Source organism: Lathyrus oleraceus, chromosome 4, assembly GCF_024323335.1.
Source record: "Lathyrus oleraceus cultivar Zhongwan6 chromosome 4, CAAS_Psat_ZW6_1.0, whole genome shotgun sequence".
In the NCBI taxonomy this organism is placed as follows: Eukaryota; Viridiplantae; Streptophyta; class Magnoliopsida; order Fabales; family Fabaceae; genus Lathyrus; species Lathyrus oleraceus.
In genome coordinates this window covers 123,550,142-123,560,205 of record NC_066582.1, presented here as the reverse complement: position 1 = coordinate 123,560,205, position 10,064 = coordinate 123,550,142, and positions in this window count along the sequence as shown.

The following is a 10,064-nucleotide window of genomic DNA, read 5'->3' as shown; positions in this document are numbered from 1 at the left end:
GTGACATGTATGCATATTTTGTACACTTTGCCAAAACATTTGTGAAATGGTGATACTTTATCCAATGGCTCCCAAATTCTTTGTGCTTAAACTAGACACACTCATGGTGATTTTGGTGTAGAGTTTGTGAATTTATCTTATGTGGTTTGAGAGTTATGATTTTTTGAATTAGGGTGTGACAATTTGTGTCACACCATTGATGTCCAACTTGATGATTTTTGATACCATGCTTCTTGACCTCCAATTGATCTTATTTTTTGCATGAACCTACTCTTGTATGTCTAGTTTACATGTGAATTTTCTTGGAATTATTTGTGGCATTTCCTAATTGTTTGAGATTTTCTCCCCTGTTTAGTCATATGTTGACTTTTTGTGACACTTGTTCCCATTTCATTTGTGAAATTCTCATACTTTATTAGATGGACATGAAATTTTACATGAGATAACTAGACATCCTCATCTTTGCCATGGTTTTAGTCCCATTCATTTATCATATGCCTTCTCTGATTTATGAATTTTTCAAGTTGATGCATGATTGGTTGACTTCTTTGAGCATGTTCAAAATTTCTTTGACTTTCTGATTTTCATTGACTGCCTTCCACTTGTCCAAATGAGATGAAATTTGACATGCTTACCATGCTGTGGGTTGTGATTGACCATGATTTATTTGGTGATTTTTGGGAATGTTTGAGATTGGTTTTGATGCAAGTCTTGCTGTTGACTTCTATGAGCTTCTAAATGCCATGTTTTGACCTAAATTGTTCATGAAATGATGATGATGATTGATATGAATGTGAACCCAATTGGCATTGATTCTTGATTGTTTGAACATGATTTTGGATGCTTGCCCTTTGCTGTTTTGACTTTTTCATTCCTTTTTGACCCTAGGCTTGTCCTAGTGGTCCTGTTACTCACCTTTGAGCTTATGTTTTCAGGTTGACCAACAAATGACCAATGAGACCAATTCTTTTTGATTGAGCTTGCTTGAATATCATTGTCTAACTTGTTTGTTTTGTAGGTGGCTTGGCTCACATGCCTAGAGCCTTGTGCCTTGCACATTCACTTGCTTGTATTGGCTGGTTGATATCTGTTTCATTTTGATTTAACTTTGACTTGTATACTAATTGTGCTTGACTGATTTCAGGTGCTTTTAGTTGCTTAGTTCCTTGTGAACTTTTGTTTTGCTTTGCTTGTATAAGCAATTTGCATTGAGGTATATTTCTCATCTTCATGTAGTCTGGAAGACCTGGCCTGTTACTTGGCCAGGCAACTGTCTGAAGTCCTCCTTAAGAGGCAATGTTTGTGATTGTTTACTTTGTCCTTGCATAGAGTCAAAGTCCTCCTAAGTGAAGAGGCAATTGGAAGAACCCAAGGGATAAGCAACCTATCCCCTGCTATTCTGTGTGTCATCTGCTTTGCTCACACCACTGTGTTGATGCATTACAGATAAAAACCCAAGATCTTGTGTAATTGCACAGTTGAGTCAGTATCAAATGTGTAGATGGGTTCCCACTTTCTGAACCCACACATTCTTGTCTTGAGCTCTCCCAGGCCAGGGATAAGAGCTGTGAAGTCTTATCTTCACTCACCTTTCATCTGCTTCACCTTAGCCCCTCAATGGCAAGGTTAAGAGCACATTCACCCAGTTCCAGAGGTTTGTTTGTTGAGGTTGATATGACCCCTCGACTAAAACCTAATCCTTGTTTGAGCCCCTTGCTTGTGTATAGTGTGTGCTATCTGTGTTTGTATGTTTGACTTGCTTCCTGTGCAAGTTAGGATTGTTTGGCTTGCTTCCTGTGCAAGTTAGGTGTGTGTGGCTTGCTCCCTGTGCAAGTCATGATTAGGATAGGCTGGCTCCCTGTGCCAGTTAGCTAGAAACCTTAACTTAGGGATGATTTGCATGATAACATCTAGGCTCGAGTCGTAGTCTCCCTAGTGTTGTGTCTCCCTCCTTTATCTGGTTAGGCTAGTCCTGTATCCCTGCGTAGGGGAACTACATCGCCCTGATCTACATACCAGATGAAGTATGTAGGCAGGAGATTGAGTTGATCTCTCCGGGCGCCTTTTCTTTTCTTTTGTGTGCGTGCTTGACAGTTATAGGCTCGAGTCCCCGACTCCCTATTAACCTGTTGTGTTGTTGTGTGCTTGGAAGCCGATGTAAGTCCATCGAGTGGCATTTGGGTTCCAGTGTGCGTGTGTTTGGTTCGGATGCTGATGTAAGCCCAGTGATTGGCAGTCGGGCTCCACGTTTGCCTTTGCCTGTGTCTGTTTGTGTGCGTGTCAGCCGAGCTACGAATGCTCTGATTCTTCTCTCGTCCGAGAAGATACGTATGCATAGGATGCGATATCCTAGCGAGCATGTGTCGCTTTCCCTAGTCCGAACTACTTCGACTCTGATGTCTATGCCTGATAGACTAAGTAGGCCCAGGATTCGATATCCTGCCGAGTCAGTTTCAGTCTTGTCTGTTTTCTTGTGTCTCTTTCAGCCAGTGTGTGTGTGTTTTGAGCAGTGTTTTAGCAACCATTTTTCCTTCCTATTGTGCGTGGATCCCGTCGAGTACGACGGATGCGTAGGGGTGCTAATACCTTCCCTTCGCATAACCGACTCCCGAACCCATTCTCTTTGGTCGCGAGACCATGTCTTTTCCTAGGTTTACTCTGAGCGTTTCCTTTCCCTCTTTTGGGATAAATAACGCACGGTGGCGGCTCTGTTGTTTCTTGTTTTCCCGCCGGTTTTTCGCGTGATGCGACAGCTGGCGACTCTGCTGGGGATGGTAAAGAAGTTGACCTGTGCTGGTCCGTCTTCCCTAAGCGAGTCTCTCCTAGCGCTCTCTAGGTTAGGGTTTTGGTTGCTGTTTGCTGTTATTTATTGCATTCATTTATTTATTGTTTGCATTTATGTTTGCATTAATGTTTGCATTCATTCATTATTCATCTGGCTGGTTGTCTGTTTCTCTCTGTTGGGGTGGGAGTTACATAAGGTAAAAGGCCCAATACCCAGGCCATGAGTGAAATCTAGGATACTTAGGAATAGAGTGATTCATGGGAAGCGGGTGGTATTGCGCCACTTAGCAGAACATTGATATCACGAGCAGTTCAGACCCTGGTGGGATATTATCGTTACATACTTCGGGTGTGTATATGATGATGTTCTGCGAAAGGTTATTTATGCTGCGTTTCTCTCGACCTTACCCTGGCCTAGATGACACCCGTGAGTGGGGAGGGAATGATCATTATTACAGGTACAGTTGGTGACTTGTTGGTGACTTGTTGGTGACTTGTGATCCTGTTGGTGACTATTGGTTCAGAATTTTGGGGTCTCAGATGACTTTGGGTTTCAGATGAATTTGTGGTTCCGAGTTCAAGCCGAAGCTTTGATCCTGTGTTCTGAGAGACCCAGCCAACCAGTCATGTCTGCATCATTTGCATCATAGCATATTTATTTTTCAAAAGAAACGCAATAAAAAAGATTAAAAAAAAAGGGGGGAAAAAGAAAACAAAAAAACTAATCCCTGCATGCATATCATTTCTCAGGTACATTCCAGAGCTTGTTCACTGATAGAGATGGCAACAGTCCCAGAGTTGAAGCGGAAGACTTGTTCCTACAGCTTTCACCGTGAACCTTTGACGTCTCTGATTGAGTTGAGTAACCTTATGACCAGTGGTAACCAGAAGGGGTTTGTTGACCAGTATGGAGATATTCTGACACTGTTGAAGATGGTAGTCGATCCGGTGCCGTTGCAGACTCTTCTACAGTTCTACGACCCAGAGCTTCATTGTTTCACCTTTCAAGATTATCAGTTGGCGCCTACTCTTGAGGAGTACTCCATTTTGCTGAGTGTCCCGGTCTGGTATCAGGTTCCTTTCCTGGATGTGCCCAAGGAGGTTGATTTCAGAGTTGTTGCCAGAGCTCTCCATTTGGGTATCAAGGAAGTCAGTGATAGTTGGAAGTCCAGTGGGGATGTTGTAGGATTGCCTTTGAAGTTTCTGTTGAGGGTAGCTAGAGAAGAAGCAGAGAAGGGAAGCTGGGAAGCCTTTCATGCTCAGTTGGCCGTCATGATCTATGGGATCGTCTTGTTTCCGAGTATGCCAAATTTTGTTGACTATGCTGCAGTCAGTATTTTCATTGGAGGAAATCCAGTTCCTACTCTGTTGGCTGACACTTACTATGCTGTTCACAGTAGGCATGGTAAGGGTGGGGCTATCAGGTGTTGTCTCCCGCTTTTGCTCAGATGGTTCTTGTCTCTCCTGCCAGTCAGTGGACCTTTTGTGGATGCTCAGAGCACGCATAAGTGGACTCAGAGGGTTATGTCTCTTACTTCCTATGATATCAGATGGCAATCTTACCGGATGGATGTGCGTAACGTCATTATGAGCTGTGGAGGATTCCGTAATGTGCCACTCGTAGGGACCAGGGGTTACATCAATTACAACTCGGTTCTTTCTCTTCGCCAGTTGGGGTTTGTGATGAAGGGAAGACCACTTGAGGCTGAGGTAGCTGAAAGTGTGTATTTTGAGAAGCAGAGTGACCCGGATAGATTGGAGCAGATAGGAAGAGCTTGGAAGTCTATTGGTGTGAAGGATGGATCTGTCTTAGGGAAGAAGTTCGCCGTTGCTATGCCTGATTACACTAATTGGGTCAAGGAGAGAGTAGAAACTTTGTTGTTACCCTACGATAGGATGGAGCCGTTGCAGGAGCAACCACCTTTGATCCTTGCTGAGAGTGTGCCTGCGGAGCACTACAAGCAAGCCTTGATGGAGAATCGCCGTTTGAGAGAAAAGGAGCAAGATACCCAGATGGAGTTGTACAAAGCCAAAGCTGATAGGTTGAACTTGGCTCATCAACTCAGAGGAGTGCGAGAAGAAGATGCTAGCAGACTGAGAAGCAAGAAGAGATCCTACGAGGAGGTGGAGAGCATGTTGGATGCAGAGCATAGGGAGTGCTTGAGGCTGCAGAGAGCAGAAGCCAACTATCAAAAGAAGATCAGAGACTTGGAGAAGCAACTCAGAGATAAAGACATCCAGTTGAAGAAGGAAGTAGACTTGAGACAGGCATCAGAGAACCGTCTTGGAGGAGAAGTCTTAGAGCTTAGAAGACAGTTGAAGGAGAAGATTACCCCTCTACCAGAATGTTCAGAATGCACACTGTTGATAGACCAGTGCCATTACCTGAAGACCCTCATTCCAGAAGACCGTCTGTCTTAGTTTGTATCTTTGTTTGTGTTTTGTTGAGAATCACCTCCAGGCTTGTTGGATGGGATTCATTTGTTTGTACTCCGTCTTTGGATCTTCATTGTTGAGAATCACCTCCAGGCTTGTTGGACGGGATTCATTTCTTTGTACTCTGTTTATGCGAATTTTCTGTTGACCTTTTTACCCTTATGTATGGATAAGGTTGCCAGTATTTCCCTGTTGTTCTCATTTTCCTTGTATCTGTTTGTTCTCTTGTTGCTGCAAGTTGCAATTTTTTCAGGATGGGTCAGGCTCTTTGAATGCCTGAGAAATGAGCATATCATGTGCATCATACGCATCATTAGCATCATACTCATATCATTTTGCATAACAGGTGTTCTTGGTCGTGGCTTCTCACTCTGGTTCCTGTTTTAGGCAGGATAGCTGATCAACGTCCGCACCGCTACTCAACAAGACTGAATCAACAGAGAGGTATGGATCAAGTTCAAGCTGAGTTGGCTGAGATGAAGGCTAACATGGCCCAGTTTATGAATATGATGCAAGGGGTTGCACAAGGTCAAGAAGAGCTTCGAGCCATGGTTCAGAGACAAGAGGCTGCAATTCCACCGGTCAACCATGCTCCGCCAGAGGGAGGCCCAATCAATGATAACAATGTTGCTGCTGCTGTACCCATCAACAACTATGCTGTAGGTGACGAGTTGGGGGGTATTCGAATCAACGGTCAACCTATTGTTCCAGATGCCGCTAATGCCAGAGTAGTCCGTGCCCCGGCCCGTAATCCTGTTCCGATTGTTGACAGACAAGAGGATATGTTCTCTCTGCTTAGTGGAGACGAAGATGTTCTGGGAAGGGTTGATGAGAGGGATCGTAAAGTTGATGCCCTTGCTGAGAAAATTAGAGCTATGGAATGTCAGAATTCTCTCGGTTTTGATGTCACCAATATGGGGTTGGTGGAAGGTTTGAGAATCCCTTACAAGTTCAAAGCACCGTCCTTCGATAAATACAACGGTACTTCTTGCCCTCGCACCCATGTGCAGGCTTATTATCGGAAAATCTCTGCGTATACCGATGATGAAAAGATGTGGATGTATTTTTTCCAAGATAGTCTATCTGGGGCTTCTTTGGACTGGTACATGGAATTAAAAAGAGATTCGATCCGATGCTGGAGAGATCTGGGTGAGGCTTTCTTGAGGCAATATAAACACAACATGGACATGGCACCTAGCCGGACTCAGCTGCAGAGTCTATGTCAGAAATCCAATGAAAGTTTCAAGGAGTATGCCCAGAGGTGGCGTGAACTGGCTGCTAGAGTTCAACCCCCTATGCTGGAGAGGGAGTTGACAGATATGTTTATCGGCACTCTTCAGGGTGTGTTTATGGACCGGATGGGGAGCTGCCCATTCGGTAGTTTTTCTGATGTTGTCATTTGTGGAGAGAGGACTGAGAGCTTGATTAAAACTGGGAAGATCCAAGATGCTGGTTCCTCTTCTTCTAAGAAGCCCTTTGCTGGGGCACCTCGTCGGAGAGAGGGTGAAACTAATGCTGTTCAACACCGCAGAGATCAGAACAGAATTGAATACCGTCAAGCTGCTGCAGTAACCATTCCGGCACCTCAACCTCGTCAACAACAACAACAAAGAGTTCAACAACCGCAACAACAACAACAACAACAGCAACGTCCGTATCAGCCTAGACAAAGGATGCCTGATCGACGTTTTGATTCGCTACCCATGTCGTACGCCGAACTGCTGCCCGAACTACTCAGGTTGGGGATGGTTGAGTTGCGTACAATGGCTCCGCCTACAGTATTGCCTCCTGGGTACGACGCCAACGTCCGTTGTGACTTTCATTCCGGGGCACCAGGGCATCATACTGAGAAGTGTCGGGCTTTCCAGCACAAGGTCCAAGATTTGATCGATGCCAAGGCGATCAACTTCGCTCCAGTGCCTAACGTCGTAAACAACCCTATGCCTCAGCATGGTGGGCATAGAGTGAACAATATTGAAGGGAAAGAAACTGAAGATCTGGTTGTTAACGTTGATGATGTTCAGACTTCTCTGCTAGTTGTGAAGGGCCGTCTGCTGAATGGGGGTGTCTACTCGGGCTGTGATAAGGATTGTTTGGGCTGTGCAGAATCTGAGAATGGTTGCGACCAGTTAAGGGCCGGTATCCAGGGTATGATGGATGAGGGTTGTTTGCAATTCAGTAGGGCTGTAAAAGATCGTGGAACAGTGTCAACTATCACCATTTACTTTAAACCGTCTGAAGGACGTGGACAAAGGGTCGTTAGTGCACCTGCAACAAATGGTACCCCAGTTACCATTTCCGTGCCTGTAACCGTCAGTGCTCCAACTACTACCGTTGCGTCTGGAAGAAGGGCTGTTGAGAATAGTAGAGCCGTGTCGTGGAAGTATGATAATGCTCACCGCAGTTATAGAAGGGCTGAAGGTCAGACAAGACCAGTGAATCAAACTCCAGTGACAATTGGTTTACCGAATAGAGTTCCTGCAACTGTTGGTCCGACTGTGGATAATGTAGGGGGTCCAGGAGGTTTTACCAGAAGCGGTCGTCTGTTCGCACCGCAGCCTTTGAGGGACAATAATGCTGAGGCTCTCGCCAAAGCAAAGGGTAAGCAAGTTGTGGTTGAGGAAGAACCTGTCCAGAAGGAAGCGCCCGAGGGGACATTTGAGAAGGACGTGGAGGAGTTTATGAAGATAATCAAGAAGAGTGACTACAAGATTGTAGATCAGTTGAATCAAACTCCGTCCAAGATTTCTATACTTTCACTGTTGTTGTGCTCTGAGGCACACCGTAATGCCTTGCTGAAGATGTTAAATCTGGCTTACGTGCCTCAGGAGATTTCTGTCAATCAACTGGAGGGTGTGATGGCCAATGTGAGCACCAGGCATGGTGTAGGATTCACCAACCTGGACTTACCGCCTGAAGGGCGAAATCATAACAAAGCCTTGCACATCACCATGGAGTGCAAGGGGGCAGTATTGTCTCACGTATTGGTAGACACCGGGTCGTCGCTGAATGTGTTGCCTAAGCAGATTCTGAAGAAGATTGATGTGGAAGGGTTTGTGCTTACTCCCAGTGACCTGATCGTTCGTGCTTTCGACGGATCCAAACGTTCTGTATGTGGGGAAATTACCTTGCCTGTGAAGATAGGTCCTGAGGTATTCGATATCATCTTCTATGTTATGGACATCCAGCCCGCCTATAGTTGTTTATTGGGGCGTCCATGGATTCATGCAGCAGGGGCAGTCTCGTCGACTCTCCATCAAAAACTCAAGTATGTCTGGAACGGTCAGATTGTGACTGTGTGCGGTGAAGAAGAGATTCTGGTGAGTCATCTATCCTCGTTCAAGTATGTTGAGGTGGATGGCGAGATCCACGAAACCTTATGTCAGGCGTTTGAGACTGTGGCTCTTGAGAAAGTGGCGTACGCTGAGCAGAGGAAGCCAGGTGTTTCAATTACTTCTTACAAGCAGGCTAAGGAGGTTGTTGATTCTGGCAAAGCTGAAGGCTGGGGCAAGATGGTGTACTTGCCTATCAAAGAAGACAAATTTGGTGTTGGTTATGAGCCTCTCCAAGCAGAGCAGAATGGTCAAGCGGGTCCGAGTACCTTTACCAGCGCTGGGCTGATGAATCATGGCGACGTCTCTGCAACCGGTAGTGAAGACCGTGACAGTGATTGTGATTTGAACAACTGGGTTCGCCCGTGTGCACCAGGGGGGTCTATCAACAACTGGACGGCTGAAGAAGTGGTTCAAGTTACTCTTCTGACAGAGTAATTTTCTGTTGTTTTGTCATTTTTGCATGAAAATCCTACGTTCTGCCCAAGGCGTAGTGATTCATTGTAGGGCCTCATCATGTTTTAATGATTATCATTAATGAAGGACATTTTTTGAAATCAAACTTTGTGATCCCTGTCTTTCTTTTTTTTGTTTTCATCCTTTTTCAAAACAATAAAAATGGCAATGTTTTTGTTTTTTGTGACTTTATTGAACTCTTTTTCTAAAACAAAGCATTAAACATGCAGAAGCGATCTTATGGCATTCACTATGAACAGTTCTGTTATGGCTCAGTATGATTTCGACAATCCCATCTACCAAGCTGAAGAGGAGAGTGAGGAAGACTGTGAACTCCCTGCAGAATTGGTCAGATTGCTGAAGCAGGAGGAAAGGGTCATCCAACCTCATCAGGAGGAGTTGGAGGTTGTTAATTTGGGTACTGAGGACGCCAAAAGAGAAATCAAGATTGGGGCTGCTTTAGAGGACTCTGTCAAGAGGGGGCTGATTGAGATGCTGAAGGAATATGTGGAAGTATTCGCCTGGTCATATCAAGATATGCCTGGTTTAGATACAGACATTGTGATGCAGCGATTACCTCTTAGAGAAGGATGTCCTTCGGTTAAGCAGAAGCTTCGTAGAACGAGTCCTGATATGGCAACTAAGATCAAGGAAGAGGTTCAGAAGCAGTGGGACGCAGGTTTCCTAGCTGTTACAAGTTACCCACCGTGGGTTGCCAACATTGTTCCCGTGCCGAAGAAGGATGGCAAAGTCAAAATGTGTGTCGATTACCGGGATTTGAATAGAGCGAGTCCGAAAGATGATTTCCCATTACCTCACATTGATGTATTGGTTGATAATACGGCTCAATCCTCGGTATTCTCTTTCATGGATGGTTTCTCTGGATATAATCAGATCAAGATGGCGCCAGAGGACATGGAAAAGACGACATTCATTACACCTTGGGGCACGTTCTGCTATAAGGTGATGCCATTTGGGCTAAAGAATGTCGGTGCTACCTATCAGAGGGCAATGACGACTCTTTTTCATGACATGATGCACAAAGAAATTGAAGTG